General features: G+C 48.3%; 1 long non-coding RNA gene across 1 annotated transcript in view; it reads right to left on the bottom strand.

The window, feature by feature from the left end:
- Window positions 1-9,244: 9,244 nt before the first annotated feature.
- The window catches only part of LOC140489301 (uncharacterized), a 5,427-nt gene continuing 1,648 nt past the window's right edge, over window positions 9,245-13,023 (bottom strand). Inside the window, exon 2 of the long non-coding RNA XR_011963119.1 lies at window positions 9,245-9,864. This is a non-coding gene — a long non-coding RNA (uncharacterized lncRNA). The remainder of the gene's footprint in view (window positions 9,865-13,023) is intronic.

Genomic DNA, 13,023 nt, shown 5'->3' with positions numbered 1-13,023 from the left:
GAAAAGTCACACTGCTCACCTTGCTGAAAAGATCACGGCAGTGCAGAGGGACCTTTACTTTGTATCCCACTGACACAGTGCGTGGCCTGAGAATGTTTCCTGATTCAGTATAGATTGAGCTTTCTCCTGCTTTTTCAACAATGCTATGATGTTGTGGAGCGGCATGTTAGCAGGCCTGTGTGCTTTCTTTTGCATGAAAATTGTTGTCAAGGTTTCTTACCACAATGTTGATTAAAGATATTCTTGTTTAATACGAATGTGTTTTCTTGTGTTTGGAATTTACACGCTTGAATGAAAATGATGGCTGTAAAACTCCTTCCTTTTAGTTTATTGAACCTGTTCTTTCATGTTTTCTCCACTTTCACTGATAATGTAAGGAAAAATGTCCTTTATTATCAATGACATATTCACTACCAACAAACTGTAGTTAGTACTGCTCTCAATTTTCCTCACTTAATCTTTGTAATTATCTCCAAATCCTACTTGTTCTTCCTTCTTCCACTCCTACAAATCTTAACACTCGCTGCACCATTGGCTGTTCCAATTCAGTCCTTTCCCAAAATGTCCAGCCTGAGGAATGCTTTGCACCCTTAAACATCCCTTGCTTCTGAAGGCTTTTCTTTTAAAAACAAACCTCACATCTCCCAACGTATTGAGCTTTTCCATCTTCTCTCCTCGTTGTTTCAAACCCTGCTAGGGGTGCTGTGCTGTGAGCCATTAGAGTTATTACAACAGGAAGGGAGGCCATTTGAACCATCCAATCCACCACAGTTTCTTACTCAAAAAAAAATTCCATGTTTCGTCATTAGATAAATGTTTGACATTTGGTTAAAAATCTCTGAGACTTATCCTCTTAGTGGAGCATGTGTTTTTTCGTTGTTGAGAATTTGTATTTGGCATTGACGGACTCCAATAACTTTTTATTAACTTCTAGTTAAAGATTATTAAAATAAAGTGGACTTGGTTGAATTTGTATTGTTATCTTCATAATCCATATTCCACAGGGCGGCAAGCTACCTCACAGCGCCATGGGCCCGGGTTCGATTCCATGCTCAGATGACTGACTATGTGGAGTTTGCACATTCTCCCCGTGTCTATGCAGGTTTCCTCTGGGAGCTCCGATTTCGTCCCACAGTCCAAAGATATGCAGGATAGGTAGATTGGCCATACTAAAGTTTTCATACGGTCCAGGGATGTTTAGGTTAGGTGGATTAGCCATGCTGAGTTACAGGGATGGGTGGGGTTGGGTGAGATAGACAATAGACAATAGGTGCAGGAGTAGGCCATTCAGCCCTTCGATCCTGTACCGCCATTCAATATGATCATGGCTGATCATTCCTAATCAGTATCCTCTTCCTGCCTTATCTCCATAACCCTTGATTCCACTATCTTTGAGAGCTCTATCCAACTCTTTCTTAAATGAATCCAGAGACTGGGCCTCCACTGCCCTCTGGGCAGTGATGTCCAGAAGGTCAGTGCGGACTCAATGGGCTGATTGGCCTGCTTCTACATTGTGGAAATTCTATCATTCACCCCAGTTGATACATGGGACACAGGGTTAGCCTGAAATGTGAAGAATTGCTCAGCAATGACCCTCCACAACAAACATATGAAAAGTTCAATATTTCCCTAGCCTAACCCCTATCAGTATCAAAGTGCTAGAAAGGATTCATCACCAGCTCTAACAAGTGGTGTTTACATGGTGATAACTTGCTCACTGACTTTCAGGCTGCATTCCCCCAGTTCCATTGGGCCTTGGTAACTACATCCTCCCACCAGGTGGTGGCGCTGCAAACCCCCTCTGGTCAATATAAGATATGGAGAAGCTGGAGATCAGAGCTTAAAAATGTGTTGCTGGAAAAGCGCAGCAGGTCAGGCAGCATCAAAGGAGCAGGAGAATCGACGTTTCGGGCATAAGCCCTTCTTCAGGAATGAGGAGGGTGTGCCAAGCAGGCTAAGATAAAAGGTAGGGAGGAGGGACTGGGGGGAGGGGCGTTGGAAATGCAATAGGTGGAAAGAGGTTAAGGTGAGGGTGATAGACCGGAGTGGGGGTGGGGGCGGAGAGGTCGGGAAGAAGATTGCAGGTCAAGAAGGCGGTGCTGAGTCCGAGGGTTGGGACTGAGAAAAAGTAGGGGGAGGGGAAATGAGGAAGCTGGAGAAATCTGCATTCGTCCCTTCTGGATGGAGGGTTCCTAGGCGGAAGATGAGGCGCTCTTCCCCCAGCCATCGTGTTGCAATGGTCTGGCGATGGAGGATGCCAAGGACATGCAGGTCCTTGGTGGAGTGGGAGGGGGAGTTAAAGTGTTCAGCCACGCAGCGGTTGGGTTAATTGGTGCAGGTGTCCCAGAGGTGTTCTCTGAAACGTTCCACAAGTAGGCGGCCTGTCTCCCCAATGTATAGGAGGCTACATCGGGTGCAGCGGATGCAGTAAATGATGTGTGTGGAGGTGCAGGTGAATTTCTGATGGATATGGAAGGATCCCTTGCGGCCGTGGAGGGAAGTGAGGGGGGAGGTTTGGGCGCAAGTTTTGCATTTCTTGCGGTTGCAGGGGAAGGTGCCGGGAGTGGAGGTTGGGTTAGTGGGGGGTGTGGATCTGACGAGGGAGTCGTGGAGGGAGTGGTCTTTCCGGAACGCTGATAGGGGTGGGGAGGGAAATATATCCTTGGTAGTGGGGTCTGTTTGGAGTGGTAGATGAAGGATGATATGATGTATCTGGAGGTTGGTGGGGTGGTAGGTGAGGACCAGTGGGATTCTGTCCTGGTGGCGATTGGAGGGGCGGGTTTCAAGGGCGGAGGAGCGGGAAGTGGACGAGATGCTGTGGAAAGCATCGTCAACCACGTCTGAGGGGAAATTACGGACTTTGAAGAAGGAGGCTATCTGGGTTGTTCGGTATTGGAATTTGTCCTCCTGGGAGCAGATGCGGCGAAGGCAAAGGAACTGGGAATATGGGATGGCATTTTTACAGGGGCAGGGTGGGAGGAGGTGTAATCTAGGTAGCTGTGGGAGTCAGTTGGTTTATAGTAAACGTCATGCAGGTCCTTGGCCTCCTCCATCGCCAGACCATAACAAAACGACACCTGGTGGAAGAGCGCCTCATCTTCCGCCTAGAAACCCTCCAACCACAAGGGATGAATGCAGATTTCTCCAGCTTCCTCATTTCCCTTCCCCCCACCTTATCTCAGTCCCAACCCTCGGACTTAGCACCGCCTTCTTGACCTGCAATCTTCTTCCCGACCTCTCCGTCCCCACCCCCTCTCCGGCCTATCACCCTCACCTTAACCTCCTTCCACCTATCGTATTCCCAATGCCCCTCCCCCAAGTTCCTCCTCCCTTCTTTTTATCTTAGCCTGCTTGGCACACCCTCTTCATTCCTGAAGAAGGGCTTATGCCCAAAATGTCGATTCTCCTGCTCCTTTGATGCTGCCTGACCTGCTGCGCTTTTCCAGCCACACATTTTTAAGCTCTGATTTCCAGAATCTGCAGTCCTCACTTTCTGCTAGTTGATTTTAACCTACTGCGAATCCTCTTGCTAGGATGCCTTCCTTGAAGCTCTCCTCCTCCCTCTACAAGGATCTCAGTGAGTCCCTCTCTCACTGCACCCCCCAGGTCATCTCCTCTTGCCCTGAAGCTCTTCAGCCACGTCCTCAAACAGATTCGCTACCACACCCACATCTCCTTCCTCAGCACCTGCCTATGGAAACGACTGATCCCACACGGACTCCGGACTACGTTCAGACCAACAAAATTTGGACCCAACCAGGACAACCAGTACCTACAACAAATCCGAAGCCTCCAACAACAGACCTCCCTCCGGATCCTCCGATCCACGCTTGCAGCCATGCGCCGCTACCTATATTCCCTGCAGTCAACCCATCCCAGCGCAGGACAACACTCTCACAGACCTGTAAAGGACCTCTACTCTTCATCCACAGAAGAATTCATACACTAAACAAACAGTTCTTCCTAGCCATATTGGAAATTAAAGATAGTAAGTACCAAAAACTTTCATGTACTTACCCACACACTCCGGATTCCTCAACCATTCCAGAATGTTCCATCGGCCTCTGGAAGCGCTCGGGCGCCATTACCCACGCGGCTGCTGCAGCAACCGCTGCCGCAAACCATTACATCACCAGCCATGCAGCCTCCGCGATTACCGCCCAGACAACCGCCTCCACGATCGCCAGGAAGACCATCGCTGACAGATTCGCGGCCTCCGCGGGGTCCACAACCACAGGGAACAACACTCGCCGCAGCCACTTCCGCCCCCGGAGTTGCCGTCGCTGCATCTACGTCCCCCCCCCCAGTGACATCACTCGCCTGCACAATGACCACGCCGCATGCATCCCCGCCCCCACGCCGATCTCCGCCCCCATGCCAATCTCCGCCCCCACGCCTAACCCCGCCCCATGCCGTTTCCGCCCCTGCACTAATCTCCGTCCCCACACCTAACACCGCTCCCACACCTAGCCACGCCTAACCCCGCCCCCACTCCCAGCTCCAGTCCCACACCAGGTCCTAGCTCCTAGCTCCCAGCCCTGCCGTATTTTCATCATCCCTCCAGACCTCCCCCTCTCTGAGGATGAAAGATCAGTCCTCAGCAGAGGCCTCACCTTCATCCCCCTACACTCCCAGATTAACGAATTCAACACGCAGTGAGACATCGAGCATTTCTTCCGCCGCCTTCGCCTCCGCGCCTACTTCTTCAACCAGGACTCCTGCCCACCCTCTGACGACCCCTCCTCCTGGCTCCAACACACCCCATCCACCTGGACACCCCATGCTGGCCTCTTACCCACCCTCAATCTCTTCATAGCCAACTGCTGCCGTGACATTGACTGTCTCAACCTGTCCACCCCTCTCACCCACTCCAACCTAGGTGGGCGGCACGGTGGCACAGTGGTTAGCACTGCTGCCTTACAGTGCCAGAGACCCGGGTTCAATTCCTGCCTCAGGCGACTGACTGTGTGGAGTTTGCACGTTCTCCCCGTGTCTGCGTGGGTTTCCTCCTGGTGCTCCGGTTTCCTCCCACAGTCCAAAGATGTGCGGGTCAGGTGAATTGGCCATGCTAAATTGCCCGTAGTGTTAGGTAAGGGGTAAATGTCGGGGTATGGGTGGGTTGCGCTTCGGCGGGGCGGTGTGGACTTGTTGGGCCGAAGGGCCTGTTTCCACACTGTAAGTAATCTAAACCTCTCACCCTCGCAACGTGCAGCCCTCCGCTCCAACCCCAACCTCACCATCAAACCGACAGACAAGGGAGGCGCAGTGGTAGTTTGGCGCACCGATCTTTATATTGCTGAGGCTAAATGCCAGCTCGCGGACACCTCCTCCTACTGCCCCCTTGACCATGACCCCATCTCCCACCACCAAACCATCATCTCCCAGACCTCAGGGGATCTCCCGTCCACCGCCTCCAACCTCATAGTCCCACAACCCCGCACCGCCCGTTTCTACCTCCTACCCAAAATCCACAAACCTGACTGCCCCGGCCGACCCATTGTCTCAGCCTGCTCCTGCCCCACCGAACTCATCTCTGCATATCTCGACATGGTCCTGTCCCCCTTAGTCCAAGAACTCCCCACCTACGTTCGGCACACCACCCATGCCCTCCACCTCCTCCTTGATTTTCGCTTCCCCGGCCCCCAATGCCTTATCTTCACCATGGACATCCAGTCCCTGTACACCTCCATCCCCCATCACGAAGGACTCAAAGCCCTCCGCTTCTTCCTTTCCTGCCGGACCAACCAGTACCCTTCCACTGACACCCTCCTTCGACTGACTGAACTGGTCCTCACTCTGAACAACTTCTCTTTCCAATCCTCCCACTTCCTCCAAACCAAAGGAGTAGCCATGGGCACCCGCATGGGCCCCAGCTATGCCTGCCTCTTCGTTGGATGTATGGAACAATCCATCTTCCGCAGCTACACTGGCACCACCCCCCCACCTTTTCCTCCGCTACATTGATGATTGTATCGGCGCTACCTCGTGCTCCCACGAGGAGGTTGAGTGTTCATCCACTTTACTAACACCTTCCACCCTGACCTCAAATTTACTTGGACTGTCTCAGACTCCTCCCCCCCTTCCTAGACCTCTCCATTTCTATCTTGGACGACCAACTCAACACGGACGTTTACTATAAACCAACTGATCCCACAGCTACCTAGATTACACCTCCTCCCACCCTGCCCCCTGTAAAAATGCCAACCCATATTCCCAATTCCTTCACCTTCGCCGCATCTGCTCCCAAGAGGACCAATTCCAATACCAAACAACCCAGATGGCCTCCTTCTTCAAGGAGCGCAATTTCCCCCCAGACGTGATCGACGATGCTCTCCACCGCATATCCTCCACTTCCTGCTCCTCTGCCCTTGAGCCCCGTCCCTCCAACCGCCACCAGGACAGAACCCCACTGGTCCTCACCTACCACCCCACCAACCTCCAGATACATCGTATCATCCTTCATCATTTCCGCCACCTCCAAACAGACCCCACCACCAAAGACATATTTCCCTCCCAACCCCTATCAGCATTCTGGAAAGACCACTCCCTTCGCGATTCCCTCGTCAGATCCACACCCCCCCCACTAACCCAACCTCCACTCCCAGCACTTTCCCCTGCAACCGCAAGAAATGCAAAACTTGCGCCCACACCTCCCCCCTCACTTCCCTCCAAGGCCCCAAGGGATCCTTCCATATCCGTCAGAAATTCACCTGCACCTCCACACAGATCATTTACTGCATCCGCTGCACCCGATGTGGCCTCCTATATATTGGGGAGACAGGCCACCTACTTGTGGAACGTTTCAGAGAACACCTCTGGGACACCCGGACCAACCAACACAACCGCCCCGTGGCTCAACACTTCAACTCCCCCTCCCACTCCACCAAGGACATGCAGGTCCTTGGCCTCCTCCATTGCCAGACCATAGCAACACGACGCCTGGAGGAAGAGCGCCTCATCTTCCGCCTAGGAACCCTCCAACCACAAGGGATGAACTCAGATTTCTCCAGCTTTCTCATTTCCCCTCCCCCCACCTTTTCTCAGTCCCAACCCTCAGACTTAGCACCGCCCTCGTGACCTGCAATCTTCTTCCCGACATCTCCGCCCCTACCCCACTCCAGCCTATCACCCTCACCTTAACCTCCTTCCACCTATCGTATTCCCAATGCCCCTCCCCCAAGTCCCTCCTCCCTACCTTTTATCTTAGTCTGCTTAGCACACCCTCCTCATTCCTGAAGAAGGGCTTATGCCCGAAACGTCGATTCTCCTGCTCCTTTGATGCTGCCTGACCTGCTGTGCTTTTCCAGCAATACATTTTTAAGCTCTGATCTCCAGCATCTGCAGTCCTCATTTTCTCTGAGCTGGTGTTGGTACAAAGTTAAAAATCACACATAATGCAATAGGTTTATTTGGAAACACTACCTCTCATAGCACTGTTCGTTCATCAGATAACTGTGCAGCTGTGCTCCACAACCATCTGTAGAAGGAGCAGTGCTCTGAAAGCTAGTGTTTCCAAATAAACCTGTTGGACTATAACCTGGTGTTGTGTGATTTTCCACTATGTGATATTTACATAGGCAGTTTCCAATGCAAATGAGAGTATTGGAATTAATAATAGATAATGTAGGCAAGAAGTATGAACAGGAGGAAGGTAGAGTGAGGGTATATCTATGCAATTTCAAAAATACCCTGCTGTTGATTTGCATTTCTTTCAGTGCGCTCTATATTTAAGAAGAGTGTACAATTTTGAAGGTTTACAGTCATAGCTCAGAGGTAGCAACCAGAGGTCTGAAGATCACAGGTTCAAATCTCACTCTAGAGACTTCAGTGCAGAACCTAAGCTGACCCTCAATGCACTACTGAGCGAGTGCTGCATAATTGAGGTGCTAACCTTCCAGACAAGGAATTAACTGAAGCCCTCTTAGACATAAGGAAAAGTTCTTTTAAAAACTTGGAAGGAGGTACAATTACAATGCTCCCTGTAAAACATAAGCGGTCAGTTTGTTTTCCATAGCATACTAAATTTCAGTGTTCCTTACCCTGCCCTGAAATCACTAAGGTCAGCGGGATCATTGCAGGGGTAATGTTCCCCCATGTCCTCAACAATATTCATTCCTCAATCAACATCATTTTTAAAAAAAAGTTTTTTCTGATCACTGTAGGATATCTGCTGCTGAGAGCTTGTTGTGTGCAAATTAGCCCCTGCATTTTCTCCACTGCAACACTGACTTCAAACTGCTGTTAGGTGTCCTCGGGGCCACTAAAGACATTGTGTAAAAGCAAATCTTTTGATTTTGTAAACGTAGGAACATGGGCATCGGTGACCGTGCATTGAATTGCCTGATAGCTGGAAACCAATTGTAAGCTATTAAACCTGATACTCTGGACAACTGGTCTAAGGCACTAGATTTAAGTTCCAAACTCAATCGAGTCGTGTTTGGATCCCACTGCTGCCCCAGTCATTAGGGATGTACCCCAGGCAATCACAGAGGGCTGGGCAACTTAGTCTTTGGGCAGCTCAGCGGTAACTCTGCCGCCTCAGAGCGCCAGAGAGCCGGGTTCGATTCTACCCTTGCGCGACTGTGTGGAGTTTGCACCTTCTCTGTGTCTCTGCGTGGGTTTCCTTTGGGTGCTCTGGTTTACTCCCGGAGTCCAAAAATGTGCAGGTGAGGTGGATTGGCCGTGCTAATTTACCCCGTGGTGTCTACTTAGATTAGCCATGGGAAATGGAGGGTTACAGGGAAAAGGTGGGTTTGGGTGAGAGGCTCTTCAGTGGGTCATGTGGACTTGATGGGCCAAAGGCCTGCTTCCACACTGTGGGGATTCTATGAAAAAAGGGTAGGAACCAGGATCTTATTCCCATGTGATCATCCACTATCAGCTGAAGGAAGATGACATATGGTGGAGAATAGCTGTTAAAGGGTGATGCCAGTACAATGAAGATGGGAGTAAATGGAGAATTAAGCCAGAGTCTATTGCATTGCAGTTAACAAAATCGAAGCTGCATTTATATTCAACTTTTAACAAGAGCCAGTGCTGACACTCCAGTGCAGTAATGAGAGTCAGCTGCATTGTCAGAGGTGCCACCCTTCAGATAAGATGCTAACTTGAGGCCTAAGTTGTGTGGGCGGATGTATGTAACCGATCCCATGACATTATTTTTAAGAAGAGCAGAGCACTTATTCTGGCCAATATGGATCCATCAATTAGCATCATCACAATATATTCACTGGTCCTTAGTGTATTGCCATTTGAATTAGCTTTATTGTTACATGTACTCACCAGAAGTACAGTGAAAAGTTTACAAGTTGCTATTTACAGCGTCATCTTAGGTACACAGGTACCTAGGTACAAATTCTTAAGTACAAATTGTTAATGAGAAACTATATAGAAAAATAAGAGATAAGAAGTCCAGCAAAAATTAGAAAAATGGAGAAATAAGATTTCAGAATAACAGTGCTTCAAACCAGACCTCTCTGGGTTTTATGTTGGGTCTATGCTGAGGCCAGGAGTCTAATCCACACAGAGGTCGGGAGCTCAAAGCCATGCTGAGGCCGGGGGTTTGAGCCAAAGCTGAGGTCAGGAGTCTAATCCATTCTGAGGCTGGAAGATCGAGCCCACTCTGAGGACGGGAGTCCGTATCCACCCTGAGGCCAGGAGATTGAGTCCACTCTTAGGCTGAGAGTCCGCGTCCACGCTGAGGCTGGGTGTCCATGTCCACGCTGAGGCCGGGAGTTCTTGTCCACGCTGAGGCCGGCAGATCAAGTCCGTGCCGAGGCTGGGAGTCCGAGAACATGCTGAGGCCATGGGGTTCGGGTCCATGCTGAGGTCTGGAGTCCATACCTCCTTTCACCCCAGACATTGCTGATGCCGCCCAAGGACAGAAGGTAAAAAGAAAAATGAAAAAAACGTGAAGAGAGAAAAATGAAACAGAATGGAAGAGCTCTGGCTTAGCAGTCCTTCACCACCACCATCTTGTGGGATATACCTGTGGACAAATTAGCTGCTGCATTTTCTACATTTTTCTTACAACAGTGGCTACACTTTAAAAGTACTTCACTGGTTGTGTAGTGTTTTGAGGTGTTTGGAATTTGTGAAAAGCCCTATATAAATGCAAGCTTTCCTTCGAATGCCAGAAAACCTGCTGAAGTATTTAAACACAGTGACAAAGTGAACAATCAACCTCTGCAGGAGAATGAAGAGGGGAGCAAAAAGGTGGAGTCAATCAATCATTTTAAAAGCGAATCAGAAGGGCACGTGAGAGAAATAAACGTGGATAGGGAAGGGGTATGGCACTGTCTGGACTGCTCTCCATAGAGCCAGCATCAACTTGATGGGCCGTGCAGCCTCCTTCTGTGCTGTAGTAACTCTATTTTGAGAAGGTTTTTAAAGATGGCAAAAGATTTTAGGGAGTGAGATCCAAATAGATGGATGGAAGATCTACTAATAATTGTCTGTCAGGTGGGAGGGGGCACAGAGTCACAAGGAGTGCAAGGTAGGGAGCATAATATTATCAAAGTTTCCAGGATGAATAGTCCAAGTAATCAGGAGATGAGGATAAAGATTTTAAATTCAATATCGTATACAAGACAGGTCGGTATATATCAATGAAGCCAAGGATGAAAAGTCAGGGGGACCTTTGTCTCAGGCAAATTAATTGCAAAATTTCAATGGGAAGTGAAGGCAATTGTGAAGTAGTATTGTTGCAGGATTGAAATCCAGAGACCTGGAGAATGCTTTTTTATCCAAAATGAATCCTGTTGTGGCAGATTGTTGGAATTTGAATTCAGAAAATCCGGAATTAGAATTCTTAATGATGTCACTGACAGGGCAGACTCAGTAGAGGTGGTTTTCAAAAGGAGAGATTTGCCATGGGAGTCCCTCAACATTGATATTAGATGTTATGAAATCTCATGGCATCAGGCCAAACACGGACAAGGAAACCTGTCGAAAAACCATATAGCACTTTGCTACGTCTGCTGCAGCAGAGGGATGGTACTCAGAAACACAATCTGCAACCCTATGGCCCAGCATATCCTCAACTCTACCTTTACCATCAAGCCAAACAATCAACCCTGGCTCAATGAACAGTACAGGAGATGCTCGGAGCAGCACCAGGCATACTTAACAATGAGGTGTCAACTTGGTGTATCTACAGAACAGGACTACCACTGAGACAAACTGCATGAGCAGTAAGTGATAGACAGGCTGAACAATTCCACATCAGTGGATCAGATTTAAGCTCTGCAGTCCTCCTCCTGGTCAAACTCCATCATATGTTTTAATAAGCTCACCTAATCTTCTAAACAGTAGTACAAGCCTAATCTCCTCAGGAGACAACCTCTCAATTTCAGGAATCAGCCTAATAATCTTCTCTAAACTGCTGCCAATGCAAGTAAGCTCTTCCTTAAATAAAGAGACCAAAAGCTACAAATAGTACTCTAGGTGTTATCTCACCAATACCATGCATTAGGAGGAAGAGTTCCCACTTTTTATACTCCTTCTATAGAGTCACAGAGTTATGCAGCACGGAAACAAACCCTTCAGTCCAATTCATCCACGCCGACCAAGATTCCCAAACTAAAGTAGTCCTACTTGCCGGTGTTCAACCCATATTCCTCTAAACAGCAGGAAAATCAACATTGCGGGCAGGAGCCCTTCATCAGGAATGCAACTCATTCCTGATGAAGGGCTTTTACCCAAAACGTTGATTTCCCTGCTCCTTGGATGCTGCCTGACCTGCTGTGCTTTTCCAGCACCACTTTAATCTTGACTCTGATCTCCAGCAACTGCAGTTCTCACTTTCACCATATTCTTTTAAACTTTTCCTATTCAGGTACCTGTCCAAATTTCTTTTAAATGTTGTAACTTCTACTGGCAGCTCATTCCACATGCGAATCATACTCTGTGTGAAATGGTCCCACTCAGGTTCCTTTTATATCTTTCTCCTCTCACCTTAAAATTGTGACCTCTAGTTTTGAACTCCTCAACCCTTTGCTATTTCTTATCTGTGCCCCTCATGGTTTTATAATCTGTGTAAGGTTACCCTTCAACCTCTTACCCTCCAGTGAAAAAAAGTCTCAGCTTATTCAGCCTCTCCTTCTCACTTGAACTCGACAGTCCTGGTAACATCCTTGTAAATATTTTCTGCATCCTTTCCAATTTAATAATGTCCTTCCTATAGCAGGGCAACAGAATAGTACATTATCTTACATTAAAGAGCAGTATTCAGTTTGTCTTTCTCATTATTTCCTGTACATGCTTTATCTTGTGATCCATATGTCCATGTAAATACTAATCTGCTCATGTATAATCTCTAAAATGACCTTAAAACATGAGAAATCCACACAACAGAAGCAACATTTTGCCATGGAATCTGTTCGGAAAAAGGCTGTGTAAGTAGACTGTACGCTATAATTTTCAACATATATATGACCACTGTAAGATTTGGAGAGAGAAGACATTTAAAGCCAACACAGTGTTGAAGTGAGCAACTGACATTTTTATGATTAGAGAGCTTTAAGAAAGCCAGGTACTGTAAGCAACAGGAAGGAATAATCAGAATTGCAGACCACAACTTTGAACTACTGGATGATTCAGAATGGCTCTGAATGTTCCAGTCTCTGCTGCTATGGAGGTGAAAAGTAATGTGAGACAGAATTGAAACTTCTTCCCTCTTACTGGCAAAATTATGAGGGGGCCACAGGGCTGAATGGAAAACTGAAGGGAGACAGGAGGGCAGGAGTAGGTTCGGGAGTTCCAGATTTTGACCATATGACAGTGAAGGAATGTCAATATAGTCTCAAATCAAGATGGTGTGTGGCTTGGAGGGGAACTTGCAGGTTGGTGGGGGTTCCCATGTTTCTGCTGTTCTTATTCTTCTAGATGATTGACATTGCAGATTTGGAAACTGCTGCAGAAGAAGCCATGCTGAGTTGTTGCATCCTATGGATGTTAACCACTACTGCCACTTTTGTGTTGATGGTGGAAGGAGAGAACATTGTAAACATTACATGGCTTGCC

The sequence above is a fragment of the Chiloscyllium punctatum genome, chromosome 18 (genome assembly GCF_047496795.1).
Source record: "Chiloscyllium punctatum isolate Juve2018m chromosome 18, sChiPun1.3, whole genome shotgun sequence".
In the NCBI taxonomy this organism is placed as follows: domain Eukaryota; kingdom Metazoa; phylum Chordata; class Chondrichthyes; order Orectolobiformes; family Hemiscylliidae; genus Chiloscyllium; species Chiloscyllium punctatum.
Note: the sequence above shows the minus strand (reverse complement) of the source record. Positions and strands in the feature narration are given on the sequence as shown.